Source organism: Leiobunum rupestre, chromosome 4, assembly GCF_980474605.1.
Source record: "Leiobunum rupestre chromosome 4, qqLeiRupe1.1.hap1, whole genome shotgun sequence".
Lineage (NCBI taxonomy): Eukaryota > Metazoa > Arthropoda > Arachnida > Opiliones > Sclerosomatidae > Leiobunum > Leiobunum rupestre.
Window position 1 is genome coordinate 38,480,127 of NC_143387.1, and position 18,147 is coordinate 38,498,273.

Consider the following 18,147-nt stretch of genomic DNA (forward strand, 5'->3'; position numbering starts at 1 on the left):
GGCAACCTTCAGCCATTATAAAGGAACTCGCACAATAAAAATTATCATTGGAATTTCACCTTCTGGCATGATCACGCTCGTTAGTGACCCCTGGGGTGGAAAGTAAGCGACAAGGAAGTCACCATTGAGAGTGGGGTCATAAATCTTTGTGAAGAATTTATTGATGGAATTATGGTTGACAAAAGTATGCATAAAAGTGTAATATGTTAAAAAAATATTTTAAAACTCATTTCAACTTAAATTTAGGCTTCTTTATTGAAGACGAATATGCGGCCAATGGAATAGCTCTACACATCCCTCCATTTTTGAGAAAAAAAAAACAGTTCAGTAAGGAAGAAAGTGTAAAAAATCAAAAAATTGTTCACGTGGAGAGAACCATTCAAAGAATCAAATTATTTAATATTTTAAATGATAAATTTGACCTTGATTTAGTTCCCTACTGTGAAGAAATTCTGAAGGTCATATGTGGATTAGTAAATTTACTAAAACCAATTCTAGCACATGATAAATTTGATGACTAAGTTTAAATCGTATTTAATGACGATGGTGATTATTTTATTAATTTTATCAAATAAGTTAAAAGATTAATAAGACTTCAATTAAAAATTCATTTATAACATTAACTGATCAAATTCATTTTAAATAAAAACATTTACCCGCTTTTACAGGAGCAGTTGACACTTTGAATTACATTTTTTTTATCAGTGGCACACCACTATTTGCAGAATACTGATCAACACTATACAGTTACGCGCAGTGTGGATAGGGGGCGCTGCCGGAGTTTTCGTTAGCGATATGGGCTCCCGTCGGGCTGTCGCACGGTCTCGCACCTACGGTAACGTAGCTCGAGCTTAAACTTTAACCTAAGCCTGTAGCGCCATCTTACGGCAGGCAGTGTTACTAGATTAAAATATGCGAGTACATATAATTTCGTCTGCTAGATGTTCGAAATAAGAAGTAGCAAAAGTAACATAAGACCCAAAAGTGTGTCAGAACGGTATAGTAGTTAATGAGAGTTTGTCGCAAAGTAAAAAAGGGAAACGAAGGGGGGGTCGAAAAATGCGTCATCAAAATCGAGGTACTCCAGCGCCGCCGAGTGAGGCGTTTTAGAACGTATGTCTACGGGCGAGTAAATCGAAGAGAGAAAATCGCGCCAGAATATAGACTAAAAATAATGTTGCTAGTACTATTCCAACTAGTAGGTTATGTAGTCTATAGTGTGACTAGGTCTCACTAGATATTTTAATAGGCGCGAAGGTATACAGCTGACACAATTTTAGGTCTTATGCTACTTTTGGAAGTAGTAACAGGTTTTTCTTTGGTTTAGTAGTGGAAACTGGTTTTAATTAGTGGAGGAAGCTAAATGTTTGGTCTTAGTAGCAAAACATTGTAAAATCTAATTAAACAATATATATTTACTTTTGAAAAAAAAACAGAATAGTTGTTTTCTTGGAAAATAAAATTGAACGCTTTTCCTTGTTTCATTGTAAAAACTATAAAAACACGTGGCGTGTCAACAACTAGCAAACGAAAATATTTTCTTAAGTTCAACCTATTTCCGCTAGATGTTTTTATTGTATTAAGTTCCATGGTTAACGTTGTCAAGACAACCTACCCAGTCTACCCCATAATTTCCTCTCCACAATTTCCATCCTCCTAGGTCCTAGTCTCATTTCTATATCTATGGACATAACCAGTAGGGTTGGCCTTATTTTATTTAATTCTTATATGTTACCCTCGTAACCCACTGAATTTGTTCCAATGTATGGAACCATAATTCCCAAGAAATTTGGGATAAATTGAGCCAACTTTAGAGGTAGCACAATGATCTTGAAAATTCCCTGTATTAGAGGCTAAAACATCAACATTTAATAAATAAATAAAATAAGGACCACGCTAATAACCAGGCTTAAAATTTCCGTTATTGCAATTACGTCATTATAACATTTAGAATATGACGGTGGCTCCATCTGAAGTGGAAAAATGGTATCATCACTTCAATTTTCATTCGAACTAAGCATTTAAAATCGAAGATCGAAACTGCCATAAAAAGGAGCGAATATTCAGTGACGGAACTCTAAGAAAAGACTTCGAAATTGAGTCCCTCCTTTTTTAAAAGGCGTTTCTTTGGGGAGTTGGTAGGTAAAGCGTCTTCAAATAGATTTGGAGATTTCGGCTAGAGGCGCCGAAGCGGAATAAGAAACAATGAAAAGCTTTCTAAAGAAAACGAGCTCGAAAAGGGGTCGTTTAATTTATGAAATAGGGCACGATCTTTCAACTTTCGTCGTCGTCGGGGGCTCACCCCCGCAAGAGGGGCTCCTCCTCGACGCTTCCAAAAAGGGTTGCTCTTTTAAGCGATGCCCGCCACGTCTTTCTTCAATTGAACGATCCAATTTATCCCATAAACGTTTTTCGAGTTTATTAAAAGTGAGCCGACTCGAATAAGATCATCCGGTTCCAAGGCCAAGGCTTGTTATTTTAATTTTCACCGTTACATTTCGAAATATCGTTTATGAATTATTGAAAATATCGGTCTATTATATAACAACTATACACTAATACGCATATAATAAGGGAGAAGACCCTTTTACAGGGGTACCGCCATTGTGTGTACATTTTTAATAATCTACTAGATAGCGCCATCAGTTTACAATCCGAAATAACAAAAATTATAATATCCGCGAAAGTCTAATTTAAATTGTGGTTATTTAAAAGCTGAAATTTTGTATAACTATATTTTCTAAAATATTTTATATAAACTTTCAGCTTGAAATAGCACTTAAATTATATAATAAATATATATATATATTTTTAATTTTGCGCCAAAATATCCACGCTGGTGTCATCTAGTGTAGAAATACGAAATTAAAATTTTATACTCGATGGCGGTTTCTAAAGGTTTGTTTCCCTGTATGTAATATGCGAATTGGTGTATAGCATCAAGATTCAAGAATAGAAAGTGAGGAAACTAATAAACAGCGTTGCCAGATCGAAAATCGGAAATTATCGTATCAAGGTAAAAAAATTATCGATTTACCTGGAAAATTATCGCACATTTATTTTTGGCGCTAAATTGGAATTCATACATATAAATGCGTTGAATTTAGATGGTTTTTTGGAAGCACTACCGGAGTTTTATTTTATTAATTAAAAATGCCTATTATCATTATCATATGTAACATAATTACTCATAAGTGTGCCTCTGTTTAACATTTCTGTATTAAAAATTTAAATGAAACCTTGTTTCACAGCCACCAAAGAAAATACGGACTAACGTCGCGTAAAACTGGTTTTAACTTCCTTCCCTCCCCGCCAGAACTAGTTTTGATGACGATAAAACCGTCATCGACTGGGAAGTGACGTCAATTACGTCATATCCTTGCAACAAGGTATCATTGAGAAAAAGTTCTTTTTGGCACAGTTATGATTAATTATGTTACATATGTCATTATTAACAGAACTTAATATGTTTAAAAATGTATAAAAAAATTCGGTAACAGCTAGGAGTAATAAACTCACACTCGGGACTACGTAGCACGTTAGCCAGAAAATGTATATCATTCATTTTTAGGTAGAAGTTATATAAATCAATAATTCAATTAAAAACGTTCATAGGTTTTTAAAAAATCTAAAAATTATCGTACATTAAACATTTTGATGAAATTATCGCACAGTGCGATAATTATCGTACGTCTGGCTACGCTGCTAATAAACTATAATATTGGGCGTTATTTATCAAACCCCGCCTATTGTCCATATCGTGGTGACCTCTGCTGTCAGTAAATGGAACTATACACGTTTTTACATTTTGAATCATATTGTAAATTTAAATAAATTATTTTTATTTTATTAATTTTTTATTAAATATAATAGTAATTATAAGTTGTATTATATTTATAGTACAAGTCAAATATAAAAATTAAATAATTTTAATAATTATGTTTAATTATTAATATTATTAAAACAATATGATATTTTATGACCCAAAGACGGCAACAATGACCTTTTTTGGAATGTTATCACTATACATGTAAAAATCAAGATTTTGCTTTAATAAATACTAAGATTTATTTGAATCTGCATTTAATTTTTCTTCTCGTAGACTTTATAAAAAATTTGTTAAAAAATTTACATAAAATATATAACTGTCCACGATGACGCTGCATTCAATTAAAGCCAATTTTCTTTATATACACATTTTAACATATCTTTATTATGTTATAAAATAATAAAATATATTTTATAATTATTATAAAAATCCCAAAGAGCCAAAGCATAGCAGATCTTTTTGGTTTTTTAATGAAATGAAAATTTATCTACAAATATTGACATTTTCAACTGCAAGAAATGACAGTCAAAATCCACGCGAAATGAAAAAAAAAACAAAATTGTATATTGGCTTTTATAAAGAAGAAATTTTGTTAATTTTACTGAAACGAATAAATTTTTCAAATATTCGCCGATGAAGCGGAGAGATAAAAGTGTACCTTAATTTCGGGAATTTAATGGGCCATAAAGAAATTTTAATTAAAAACTGATATAATTTTAACTAGCGCTTCCTATTTCCGTAAAACGTTACATCCAGACGTTAAATAATGAGAAAAGATTGTATCGAGTTTCACGTACATTCTTTTATAACACAAGCTTTCTTTGTACGCATTTTCAATAGAAAAGATCCGTTCACAGGGGTATCACCATTATAGGTTGATTTTTAAATACTCCAAGTCTCACCAGATAGCGCCAGCAGTCTCAAATTAAAGATCCACAAAATAGCTGGAAAATTCAGGTAACTATCGCCCCCCTGCCTCCCGTCACGTGACTCAAGTATTCGTTTTCCTTCCTCAAAACCAATGATTATTATTAACCACCCTCAAAATTCAATTGATCTAAAAACACGGAAAAATATTTTTTGTGCTTTTAGTTCATAGTTTTTACATAAAAGGTCGTTTAATTGAGAGAAGCCACCGAGTAGATGGCGCCACTAAGTACTGGGGGGGACCATTTCCACCAATGGGAAAGCGGGTGAAAGGTCACGCTTTTTCATTGCCAATAGTAAAGAAGTGCAAAGGGCAATAAACTTTCACCCGCTTTCCCATTGGGGGTAATAGCTTTACCCCTTTTGTATTTAGTGGCGCTATCTACACGGTGGCTGCTCTTCAGAATTTACCTCATTAGCGTTAGAAATAGATCTCTTTTTATTTAAATTTAAATTATGAAATTCCCGACAAAACTATGAAATTACCGCCATCTAGTGTAAACAAAAGAATCAAATCGAAATGTTTGTTTCCCTGTAGCATTGCCCTCTGGATTAAGAGAAGGCCTAGAAATGGGCAGGTGTTGAATTTTTGAAACTGTCAAAATGAAAGTTTTAGTTTTATGCCTCTGTTGTTTGACGTCATCCAGTCAGGCTGACAGCGAAAGATCGGCTGCTATTGCTTAAGGGCAATGGTTTATGCGATAATATTTAAAATTACCGCCTTGATCGTCTCGATATAAAGGTTGGAAATCGCGCCATCTACTGAGTGTTTCGCGAGCGTGTAAAAAATGTTTGCCGCCCCCTGTAGAAAAACCATTTCTAGGCCTTCTCTTAATCCAGGGGGCAATGCCTGTAGCAATTAGCGAATCGGTTTATTACGCTGTCTCAGGAATCCATACCTTGGATCCATGGAATGCTTTTCGCGGCAGATTTTCGTCTCGATGTGGCTGACGGTTTTTTTTGACGTCACTATGTTAACTCAACAAACAACAACGTGAGAGGGGAGCGCGCAGAGGGGATTTTTTTATCTCATAGGCGGGGCCAAAGCCGTCAGAGTGATCTTACCATACGCGATCAGAGATGTGCCAATTTTTTCCTATCTATCATTTACCTCTCAATCGCGATCAATTTTTTTTCAAAACCCAGCAATGTTTAAATATCAATTTAAAATCAAAGATGAGTAACTTTTCTCGATCAATTTTATTCCTCTCGAATTTTTTAATATAACGCCACTATCACTATTCCGATCAATTTTTCTATCTATAAATTCCGTGGAAACACAACCAACCAATGTTTTTACGGTATTCTGAAACATTTCAAACTCAATTTTTTTTGCATAGAATTTTTTGGGAAAAAAATCGTATCAAAATGGATAGAATTATAAGGTATATTTCTGAAATCGATCAAAAAAGTATCAGATTAAAAAAAGATATGATAGTGCCCATCTTTGTACGCGATACGGCAGGATAAGCATTCCAAGTAGAGGTATGGATTCCTGGCTGTCTATAATATCGATATAGCTTCGCGATTTAGATACAAAACAATAACGAAGCCGTTAGCGTGCGGGGAAAAAATACAATAAATTGTATTCGTTCCCACAGCACGATAAATTAAATTAATTGCTTTCAAAAGAGGCAGAGGAGGTGTGGGCGGCACGAATCAATCTCAATTATACGAAAGGTGGTCGCGAGAAAGCGCTATTGAATTCGATTCGTGGAGCAGAATATCTCGTATTAGGAAAACAACGAATAAAAGTAAAACTGATAAGCCTGCCACCGTCAATTGCGCCAGAGAAACCGGGATAGTTGCGCGCTTAATTGACGTCACATCCGGATCTCGGCAATAGCGCGGACGTACGAGAAGCGGCACGGCGTGGCGCGGCGGGAAAGCAAACAGTAGGGGGTTGATTCCGTAGCTGGATTAATTCGTGGCAGGGGCGCGAAAGGAAGAGTATGAGCACCCCCGACGCCGCCGCTGTAGCGACGGAGCAATTTGTTTCTCCGGCACGAGCACAGAGGGAGCCACCGTTCCGGGCAAACAAACATTAGCCGGAGCGGCTTCCAATTCCAAATTTCGAACCGCTCACTTCCCCCTTTTCGTATTTGAAGAGAGTTAAGTAATTGAAAATGCACGAGCGAAGGACATACGAAGAGCGATCAAATCTAGGCGAGCTTCATAAATCAATAGATTTATCTTATCTAATATTCTATCATGACTTTCTGGTTCCAGTGTTGGGCACCGCTCATCTCATTGTGAGCGGATTTGTTATTAAGAGCGAAATTGAGCGGTAAAATATCTTTTTAAAAGAGCGCAAACAAAAATGAGAGTAGCGCCAATTTTACCGCTCAAAAAAAGAGCGAAAAGAGAGGAGCGAAAAGAGAGGAGCGAAAGTTTTACCGCTCAAAAAAGAGCGGAAAAAGAGGAGCGAAAATTTTACCGCTCAAAAAAAGAGCGAAAAGAGAGGAGCGAAAGTTTTACCGCTCAAAAAAGAGCGGAAAAAGAGGAGCGAAAATTTTACCGCTCAAAAAAAGAGCGAAAAGAGAGGAGCGAAAGTTTTACCGCTCAAAAAAGAGCGGAAAAAGAGGAGCGAAAATTTTACCGCTCAAAAAAAGAGCGAAAAGAGAGGAGCGAAAGTTTTACCGCTCAAAAAAGAGCGGAAAAAGAGGAGCGAAAATTTTACCGCTCAAAAAAAGAGCGAAAAGAGAGGAGCGAAAGTTTTACCGCTCAAAAAAGAGCGGAAAAAGAGGAGCGAAAATTTTACCGCTCAAAAAAAGAGCGAAAAGAGAGGAGCGAAAGTTTTACCGCTCAAAAAAGAGCGGAAAAAGAGGAGCGAAAATTTTACCGCTCAAAAAAAGAGCGAAAAGAGAGGAGCGAAAGTTTTACCGCTCAAAAAAGAGCGGAAAAAGAGGAGCGAAAATTTTACCGCTCAAAAAAAGAGCGAAAAGAGAGGAGCGAAAGTTTTACCGCTCAAAAAAGAGCGGAAAAAGAGGAGCGAAAATTTTACCGCTCAAAAAAAGAGCGAAAAGAGAGGAGCGAAAGTTTTACCGCTCAAAAAAGAGCGGAAAAAGAGGAGCGAAAATTTTACCGCTCAAAAAAAGAGCGGAAAGAGTGGAGCGCCGATTTTACCGCTCAAAAAAGAGCGGAAAAAGAGGAGTGAAAATTTTACCGCTCAAAAAAAGAGCGGAAAGAGAGAAGCGAAAATTATACCGCTCAAAAAAAGAGCGGAAAGAGAGGAGTGAAAATTTTACCGCTCAAAAAGACGTGAGCGTGAGCGGCTCTTTGACGAAAATGCCCAACACTGTCTGGTTCCATTTCTCAAAGGAAAACGGTTTAAATATTTTTGACGATTTTAAACAAAATAGATTGAGGTAATTGTAAAATTTTGCCAAATTAAGACATTTCAGATAGATATTGGTTTTCGGTTATTAAAATAACATTTTAATTATTAATTATTTTGTATATATTAAGCGTAAAAATAAATTATTTTATTTGTTTTTAATTTTTTTTTAAATTATCGTATTTTCGTTAAACTTCTTAGAAACAAAAACTAAAAAAATATATTTAAACCGTAGAAATATATTGCAATTGAAATGTTTTTAGTTAAAAAAAAATAATATCACAAAATCCAAACCGTTCCTAGGACCCAAGTTCCTGATTTGCCACCGTTTTAAATCCAAAAAATAGGGGTAAAAATATGAAGGGGTAAGAAAAATATTCTCACTCGTCGATTTAAAGAAATGAAGAAAAGATTGTTAAAGAAATCCTAATATTTTCCGAAAATTGATCCGTTTGGGCTCATTATACCGCCAAGCTGTGACACCAACATAAAGCTATCAATCAAAAAATGTCGTTGCCTTAATAAGGTTTCTAACATGGCGGTACTCATTGTAAATAAACGCCACCGCTATATATAGTAAATTTATTTTATTGTATTCTTCATGAATAACGTCACCATCGAAACCGCTGTCCGTTAAATTTGTTGGAAATGGCTTCCATATTTTTAAAGCTAATATGGCAAATTGAAGGATTCAACCGAAAATGGATTTTCTTTTCAAAACGGAACGGAAATAATACATCACCTCATTCCTAAATACACGAAGTAAAATCACTACTACCAGGCTTTTTAGGGAAGAGCTGGGCGTTTCCATGACGACCGTCGTTTCCCGGGCACCTTCTACCCCCTTCGCCGCCCCACCAACGGATTATTCCCAGTTATCCTCGCCCTGAAATCGCGACGCTGGAGCGGAACCGCACGAAGGATGGCTGTATCTCAGATTGGTCATGATGGAAGCGCTTCTTTATTTGTCGTCTGCCGCCACGCGATATTAATGTCTCAGAATACTTCATCACGTCGTATTGTTTAAATTCCAATATCTTCGATCCCGCTTAAGTAAGGGTAATAGGGCGTTGAACGGTGAAAGCTAAATGACGTGGGATATTTCGTCATCCATCTTTGAAGTTGGCTCTTCACTATTTCAGACTAAGGGTCTCGCATTTGTAAATTTTGCGAAGGAGATTTTGGATCTTAAAGTTATTTCAGAAATCGGAAACTGATTTTGAGATTTTAGAACATGATTTTTGCGTTGCTATCTGGTTTGTTAGGCTGATTTCGAGATTTTAGAACATGATTTTTGCATTGCTATCTGGTTTGTTAGGCTGATTTCGAGATTTTAGAACATGATTTTTGAGTTGCTATCTGGTTTGTTAGGCTGATTTTGAGATTTTGGAACATGATTTTTGCGTTGCTATCTGGTTTGCTAGGCTGATTTTGAGATTTTGGAACATGATTTTTGCGTTGCTATCTGGCTTGTTAGGCTGATTTCGAGATTTTAGAACATGATTTTTGCATTGCTATCTGGTTTGTTACGCTGATTTTGAGATTTTAGAACATGATTTTTGCGTTGCTATCTGGTTTGTTAGGCTGATTTCGAGATTTTAGAACATGATTTTTGCATTGCTATCTGGTTTGTTAGGCTGATTTCGAGATTTTAGAACATGATTTTTGAGTTGCTATCTGGTTTGTTAGGCTGATTTTGAGATTTTGGAACATGATTTTTGCGTTGCTATCTGGTTTGCTAGGCTGATTTTGAGATTTTGGAACATGATTTTTGCGTTGCTATCTGGCTTGTTAGGCTGATTTCGAGATTTTAGAACATGATTTTTGCATTGCTATCTGGTTTGTTAGGCTGATTTTGAGATTTTAGAACATGATTTTTGCGTTGCTATCTGGTTTGTTAGGCTGATTTCGAGATTTTGGAACATGATTTTTGCGTTGCTATCTGGTTTGTTAGGCTGATTTCGAGATTTTGGAACATTATTTTTGCATTGCTATCTGGTTTGTTAGGCTGATTTCGAGATTTTGGAACATGATTTTTGCGTTGCTATCTGGTTTGCTAGGCTGATTTTGAGATTTTGGAACATGATTTTTGCGTTGCTATCTGGCTTGTTAGGCTGATTTCGAGATTTTATAACATGATTTTTGCATTGCTATCTGGTTTGTTACGCTGATTTTGAGATTTTAGAACATGATTTTTGCGTTGCTATCTGGTTTGTTAGGCTGATTTTGAGATTTTAGAACATGATTTTTGCGTTGCTATCTGGTTTGTTAGGCTGATTTCGAGATTTTAGAACATGATTTTTGCGTTGCTATCTGGTTTGTTAGGCTGATTTCGAGATTTTGGAACATGATTTTTGCATTGCTATCTGGTTTGTTAGGCTGATTTCGAAATTTTGGAACATGATTTTTGCGTTGCTATCTGGTTTGTTAGGCTGATTTCGAGATTTTAGAACATGATTTTTGCGTTGCTATCTGGTTTGTTAGGCTGATTTTGAGATTTTAGAACATGATTTTTGCGTTGCTATCTGGTTTGTTAGGCTGATTTCGAGATTTTGGAACATGATTTTTGCGTTGCTATCTGGTTTGTTAGGCTGATTTCGAGATTTTAGAACATGATTTTTGCGTTGCTATCTGGTTTGTTAGGCTGATTTCGAGATTTTAGAACATGATTTTTGCATTGCTATCTGGTTTGTTAGGCTGATTTCGAAATTTTGGAACATGATTTTTGCGTTGCTATCTGGTTTGTTAGGCTGATTTTGAGATTTTGGAACATGATTTTTGCGTTGCTATCTGGTTTGCTAGGCTGATTTTGAGATTTTGGAACATGATTTTTGCGTTGCTATCTGGCTTGTTAGGCTGATTTCGAGATTTTAGAACATGATTTTTGCATTGCTATCTGGTTTGTTAGGCTGATTTTGAGATTTTGGAACATGATTTTTGCGTTGCTATCTGGTTTGTTAGGCTGATTTCGGCAATCGCTGTGCAACTGGACTGGTAGCTGGCATTTCGGCGTACAGTTTCGCCGATTCAAAGTTTGACGCTGGATGATTCCTTATCCAAAGCGAGAGAGAAAGAGAGAGAGAGAGAGAGAGAGAGTTCCCGAAGCGACTGGCGGAAAATGTATAACGTTATTTCCTGAGCGTCGAAAAAAGAGTAGTTTGTTTCGCGTCTAGGAGGCCTGGAAGGCTTTATCCATTACGCCGAAAAGAAGCCGCGAGTGATAAAGCGCTTCCACTATCAGCGAGCCGCCGGGGCCTTTGTACCGAGATGGTGGGCCCATTCCGAAATAAGCATTTTCCCGGGCGAACTGGGCTCTACGTGCCCTCCGAGCGCAACGCGAACGAAGGATTCCCCGATACGAGTTCGCGGAATGAAAACGCCATTACAGAGAATAAAAAGAGGGATTTCTCGGCCTGAACACGCGATCCTCCCTCCCTCCCTCCCTCCTGATCCCTCTTTCCAATGCTAAATTTATCCTTCTCTCATTATTTACCTCGTCGTCACGTTTTAGAAACGTTATTAATACTGCACGACAATCAGTGGCGTAGCCAGAAATTCGTCAAGGGGGGGTCGAACTATGTGAATGTTAATATGGGGGTCGCGAAGGGGATGGAAATTTAGTACAGTCAAAGGTAGGCCCAAGGGGGGTCTGGTCCCGGAAACCCCACCCCTTGTCTACGCCACTGACGACAATACATTCTGGTTCCGAACTAGCTTCATTAGTCCGCGCTGACTACCCGAATCAGTAGTGAGCGCCGTAGTTGTTCTCATTAGAAGATTTTTACTCCGTCTACACTGAAGATGGCGCTACGATACATTAGGGGGCTTTCGCGCTTCTATTTAGCAACGGCGCGCGATGCACGCTCGGTGTCATCATGGACCAAGAATCTAAGGGGACTCACTGTTCCCGATATTTTGACACGGTAGGCGTGGCGTAAATCGGAAGGCTTAACGAGTGCTTCAACTATCACTACAAAAGGCTTAGTCGGGGTTTAGGCGACAGTACGTGCGAGAAAGTTATATTAGGCTTAGTTCATGAAATTTTTTAAGTTTAAAAATGCAATGGATTCTAGTGAATTTGATAAAACAAATCTGGTGTTGTTAATTTTCCGAAAAAATTAAATGCGGGAAAATTTCCAGAAAATGTTCCGCAAATCGGAAAAATAAAAAATTGAAACATAAATTACCTTTTAAAGGTTTTTAATGTTTTTAACTTTTACTCGATCTAAAATGTCTAATATCAGTAAACATACTACAAAACATTAATAGTGTTATATTGTTAATCAGTTTAAACTAGTCTAGAGGTTTAGTTTTACTTTTAGATTCGAAAAAATGGGGCGAAAATGGCGCTTTATTTAAATTTGCAAATAATATATTAGACTAATCATGGAATGAAAACCTTTTTTCTTATTTTCGGAAAAATACGGAAAATATTCCGGGAAAAAGGCCTCGGTCATTTTCCGCGGAAAATTTTCTGACTTACAACACTAAAAAAAACCTCAGCCATATGCGGTTATTTTTACTTAAAACAATGGTTAATTACCATTAAACTTTTAAAGAACCAATTTCAAAAATAAAAGGTCTAAAACTTACAAAGCCTCATCATTTAACCGACAACAACGACACCATTTTGTCAAAATTGAACGTGAACGCTCCAGCTTCTCTACGAAAGTACGCCGGAAATCGGTTTTAGCCACGCCAAGTTTGTCCACATTGAACTAAAAATTACGTGTTATTTTACTATTCCCAGTATTAAAGCCTGAATTCTTAGTCCATGGTGTCACGTGTTAATTGGAACGTGCGTCGAGAAAGCCCCGTAGAGAGCCTCGACTCGTACGTTTTCGGTAACCTAAATTGGTTCTCGCTAATCTCTCTCGCAGACTAGGCTGCGAAATATTGCTTTCCCACATTTTCAGTGGGGCTTTTCTCCGTTATCGACCCAACCTGAAAGCTCCTTAGCAATCCCTCCGGCGCTTGTTGCCTGAAGGATGTCGGCCAATTTAAGTGGCCATTGCTATATAGAGTAATTTCTATTCAATGGGTTATCTACTCGTGTCACTATATCATCTTATTACAAATTCGCCCTAAATAGCATCAAAATACAAAGTTTTGTATTTATTTTTAGCAAAGTTTCAGGTTGTTTAAAAATGCCCTTTTTAAAATTACTCTTATATTACTCTTAAACGAAATTTGAATTTTCTTTCTGTTTCCATAAGTGAAAGAGCCAATTTAATCATTTTAATAACGGTTTTCTCAATTTATTAATCATTATATTCGATTTAATCAGATTTAATATTTTGTAGGTGCCATAATAATCATCTGCAGAATAGTAACTAAATTTATTATTTTTGTTTCAAGTTCTTTCTCACCGCTGTACAAGCCTGTTGCTTTAACTACTACAATTCGTTCGTAACTGATTGCAGATTTAGTCTTAAAGTCTGCACTCGGTTACGCGTGCCAGCTAGGAGCCACAAACGCAGCACCTTCTACAACGAGAACGCAACCATTCCAAAGTCGTGCATTTTCTCGCGTACAATTTTCATTGGTTAGACGCTTTAGCGCCTGCTGTCGTCGGAAGGGGAAAATACGGAAATTTACTTCCCCCTTTCCGTAAAACGTTCAGCGTAAAGGCTCGTCCAATGAAATTTGTACGCAACACCGCGTTAGCGTGTTTGTTGTTCCTAGCTGGAAGCTAGTTTCTAGTTTATATAATGAAAGCGTACTAGCTGGGAAGGAGACGATTTTCGCGGGCCCGGGCCCACGTCAAATCTGGTTTTAGGGATTTTGGCGGTTACGTCGAAGCACCCGACCGGGACGTAATAGCTTCTTTTCCCTCCCCCCCTCCCCAAACCTTTATCTTCGACCCCTCCCTGCCGGGCCTCGGCTGGGCCCCGGAAGCCCCCTCGCGCTCCTATCTCGGGGGACGACCCGCTTCTATATCGGGGCCACTCTTCGCCAACTCGGAAAGCTACCAAGACGCCGTTAGCCTGTTTTCCTCCCGCAGCTCCGACGCATCGATTTGGCTGGCATCGGACCCCGCGGATAAACTGCCCTTCCGACTCATTTCAATTGGATTCGCGATGGACTTTCTCGACTCGAGAGGAAATCGACGCCAACTAAAAATGGAAGCGTTTGATAGAGGAAATTTAATTTCCGTTTTGGCGGCGTGGAAAAAAAGCCATTCTTTCTAAGGCAAACAATCGATGCTATAATAATCGTCCAGTCCGATACCAGGACAATTCACCTTAGTTTGTCTACGGTTGAGGTATCTCGAAATCAATGAATATATTCTACGAAAATTATGGGTATTTTGGTTTGTAAAAATTAATTGTTTTTAAATACGTCGAATTTTGAGGTTTTTGTTATTTCTTCTACTTTTGCGGATTGCGTTTCAATTTTTTTATCGAAAGAAACCACTTTCAAACTTCTTAAAAATCTGTACAGCAATTACAATTACTAATGAAAACTGTACACGAGAAAATGCACGACTTTTGACTTCTTCTTGCGTGGGGTGCTGTGTTTGTTGATCCTTGCTTACAGAAACCAGGTATTCGCCAGCAGGGAAAATAAACCCAGGTGTTAGAGCGACGAACGACACTATTTTTAACATCAAAGTAACGCTCCCGTCACCGGAAGAAAAAATATGAAAAACGATTAAGTACATTTTCTCATTAGTTTCAACTTAATCGAGTCTCACTTTCACCAAGCGACTTCTCCTCAATAAAAGGACTAATTGTCACTGGTTTCTTAACGACAGTACGCGAAAAATGTAACAACAAAGCACTTTTTAACTAGATTCTTACAGGCAACTACTAGTGGGACGCAAATTGGTCATGCGATGCCAAAATACCTCAACTGTTTTTAAATAAAATGCCAAAACGAAACTTGCCACTTGTTACGTATTCTTATTTTTTTTTTCATATACATACATTTTTGGGATAATCACTATCAGTCGAAATATTGCTGATTTCCGGGCTCTAGGCAAGATCTTCAATTTTTGACGATCTAATACCCGTTATTAAGAGGTAGGTATTGAAAATCTGCACTTCCTAGTGGCTACGTCCTCAACTATGCATTTCTGAAATAAATTTCGCGAAATGCATTATGAATGAGCACAAGCCGTGCGCGAACGTTTTTAAACTTAAGGCCTTTTCACACGAGCCAACTTTTTGACCCAACTAGATGAGTCAACTTGAGTTGAGTGAACTAGTTGGTTCGTGTGAATAAAAGTTCGATGAGTTAATCCACCAAAAAAGTACGTGAGAAAAAAATGGATCACTGATCCATTTTTGCTGACTCAGCATTTTCATTTCAAAAGTTGGCTCGTGTGAAAAGGTCTTTAGAACCACACGAGATAAATCTCCACCGCGAGCCATTAGCTTATTCACAATTTTATGGCTTTATAATTTAAAATTAACACTTATCTTTGCAAAATTATTCATCAGAACCTAAAATTTAACTGGCTATCAGAAATAAGAGTTGTGTTCCTGAAGGTATTTATTTTTTAAATTTGAGATTTTGACGCGTTTTAGTGGCATTTATGAACCCGAGCGTGGCTGCTCTACCAAGTAAGATAATATTTTAGTTGTAGAAATTTTGGAAAAGAAGATGTCACTACTGCCCTATCGTCGTACGTTAATTTTCTTCTCTCCAGAACAACGCCGTTACCATGGGCCCCTATGGTAGACCTTTACTTATGGACACCTTATGATAGGCTTACGGTATAAATTATAGTAGTAATACGTCAACAACTTTAATAGAAATTGGTCAATTATATTGTCATAATTTAATTTATTGAATTGTTGAACAATTACTTTTCTGATTTGTGACTGACGGACGGGCAATACCTGTTGAGAAAATAGGCGGAATTGCATCTCTTTCGTATACAGCTCATTCACGATATACCTGCAGGCTGACGTAATCGATTTTTGTTAACTTAATTTAAAAAATGTTGGGTCTGTGACATTTGTTTAGATTAAAGCATTTTCTGTACTCTGTTTAAATATACTCTGCTTATTGAGGCGTAGTTTATAGGGGCATACAGAACTGAAAATAAATCTTACACTCGAAACCGGCACGACCCTCATTGTGAAAGCTATACTTTAGTTATCGATGCTATATTGCAATCTAGAGAGCTGCATTAAAAGAATACACGTTAGAATTATCACCCATTTCAGTTTAAATATTCATCTTCCTGTCATATCCATTCCATTTGACAGATATGATTCCCGCATATTGCCTACCATTCCCGAAATTCCCATTTTCATTTCAGAATATCAGCGACTTAAGGAAAAATCTATTATCAATCATTCCCAACCTCAAAATTACCTTTGCCATCCATTCCCTAACCGAAAATAAGATACCAATAAGATCCCGCACCCATTCCCGCGGTATTCCCACGTCTACCGTGGTAAATGGTAAAAAACCGTTTCCACGAAACTATCTATAGCATGCCAATACAATTGTATGCGTTTTAAAATTCTAAATAAAGTGAAATAATAAATTTTGTAAAAACCAATAGAACTTGACATATTTGAAGCGTATTACATTAAAAAATCTATAGATAATAAAATTTGTTTAAACCGTGATTTAGGTCCAGGGGTAGAAAAACTTAATAATTGGCGAAAATGGTTAATTTAAATACGTTGTTTAAAAAAAGATGTTGACGGAGTTTATAAATACGGGTTTTGTTGTTGTAATCAGGCTATACCCCTGATGACGGACCAATAGTGCGTCCGATAATAGTCGGGTTGTAAATATTTATATGTTTTTAAATAAAATATTTTTGTGCACTTGAAATAACGTTGTATACCTACATTTTTATTAATGAAATAATACCTCAGGTGGCCGGGTTACAACGCGTAGGAGGAGCTCCCTACACTCACTACATTACAGAATTAGGTAAAACATTTTATAATATTAAAGAATTGAGTAAAATATTTGATAGCAAGCGATTTGTATTTGCTAAAAGCTACTAGATCTAAACGTCAGATAACAACCATTAGAGTAGCTAGCACCTAAATCGGGGAAAGGCAATGTGGTCATTCCGGCATGTGCACCAACAGCCGCTCGTCGTGGCTTTTACGGAAATTAGCCACCGAGTTCAGCGGGCCAGCGTTATAACATTATACGAGATTACGAGCTACCTCATTCTGGAGCAAAGTGGTGCGTTAGACCTTTCTAGTCACCTCCCGACGACAAGATCGTTTTCAGACCTTCGAAGGCCCCATGCCCTGTCGTTCTCGTAGGCTTCAGGGCAGATAAATACGTTGATGTACCAATTTATACAATATCCCTTTTGATCGGGTTAAGAGTAGACCTTTACTACGGAATTGGTATTACATTTCTAATAACTAAATAATTTACTATCATAGGTTACTAAATTAGTAATATAGTAATTTAAAAATTTACTATCATAGGTTACTAAATTAGTAATATAGTAATTTAAAAATGTACTAAATAGTAAATTAGTAATATTGTCATTTAAAAAATTTACTAAACAGTAAATTAGTAATATAGGCATTTAAAAATTTACTAAATAGGAAAATCGTAACGTTACTAATTTACTTAAAAACTAATTTTAATAAATTACAAACAAAATAATAATATTACAAAATTACTAAGTTTAATAATATCATAATTTATGAATTAATAATTTGCTAAATTAGTCAGTAATTGGATAAATTCAACAATCGGTAATTTTCTAAACAATAGTAAATTATTGTTTTGAGAAATTTACTTCATCAAGTTCGATTAAATTAGTAAATAAATACTAGAAATAATTTTCTAAAAACCACTTTTGTATAGTGAATAAAAACTTTATTTTAAAATAAATGTTTTATTCACTATGCAAAAGTGGTTTTTTGAAAATTAGTTATAGTATTACCATTGCGCCGAATCCCATTCGACCGAACTCCCATTAGACCGAATTCCGCCAATTTTTTTGATGAAATTAGCCCAAAGGCGGGTTTTGTATTTTTCTAATCGACGGACGCAATATCAACAATTTAGCGACCGCAAAAAAAAGTTTTAAGGTAAGGTGAGGTTAGGTTAG

General features: G+C 36.6%; 1 protein-coding gene across 4 annotated transcripts in view; it reads right to left on the minus strand.

Moving 5' to 3' along the window:
• Positions 1-18,147, minus strand: part of Sh (Potassium voltage-gated channel protein Shaker) — a 218,751-nt gene that overhangs the window by 58,025 nt on the left and 142,579 nt on the right. The window lies entirely within an intron of this gene.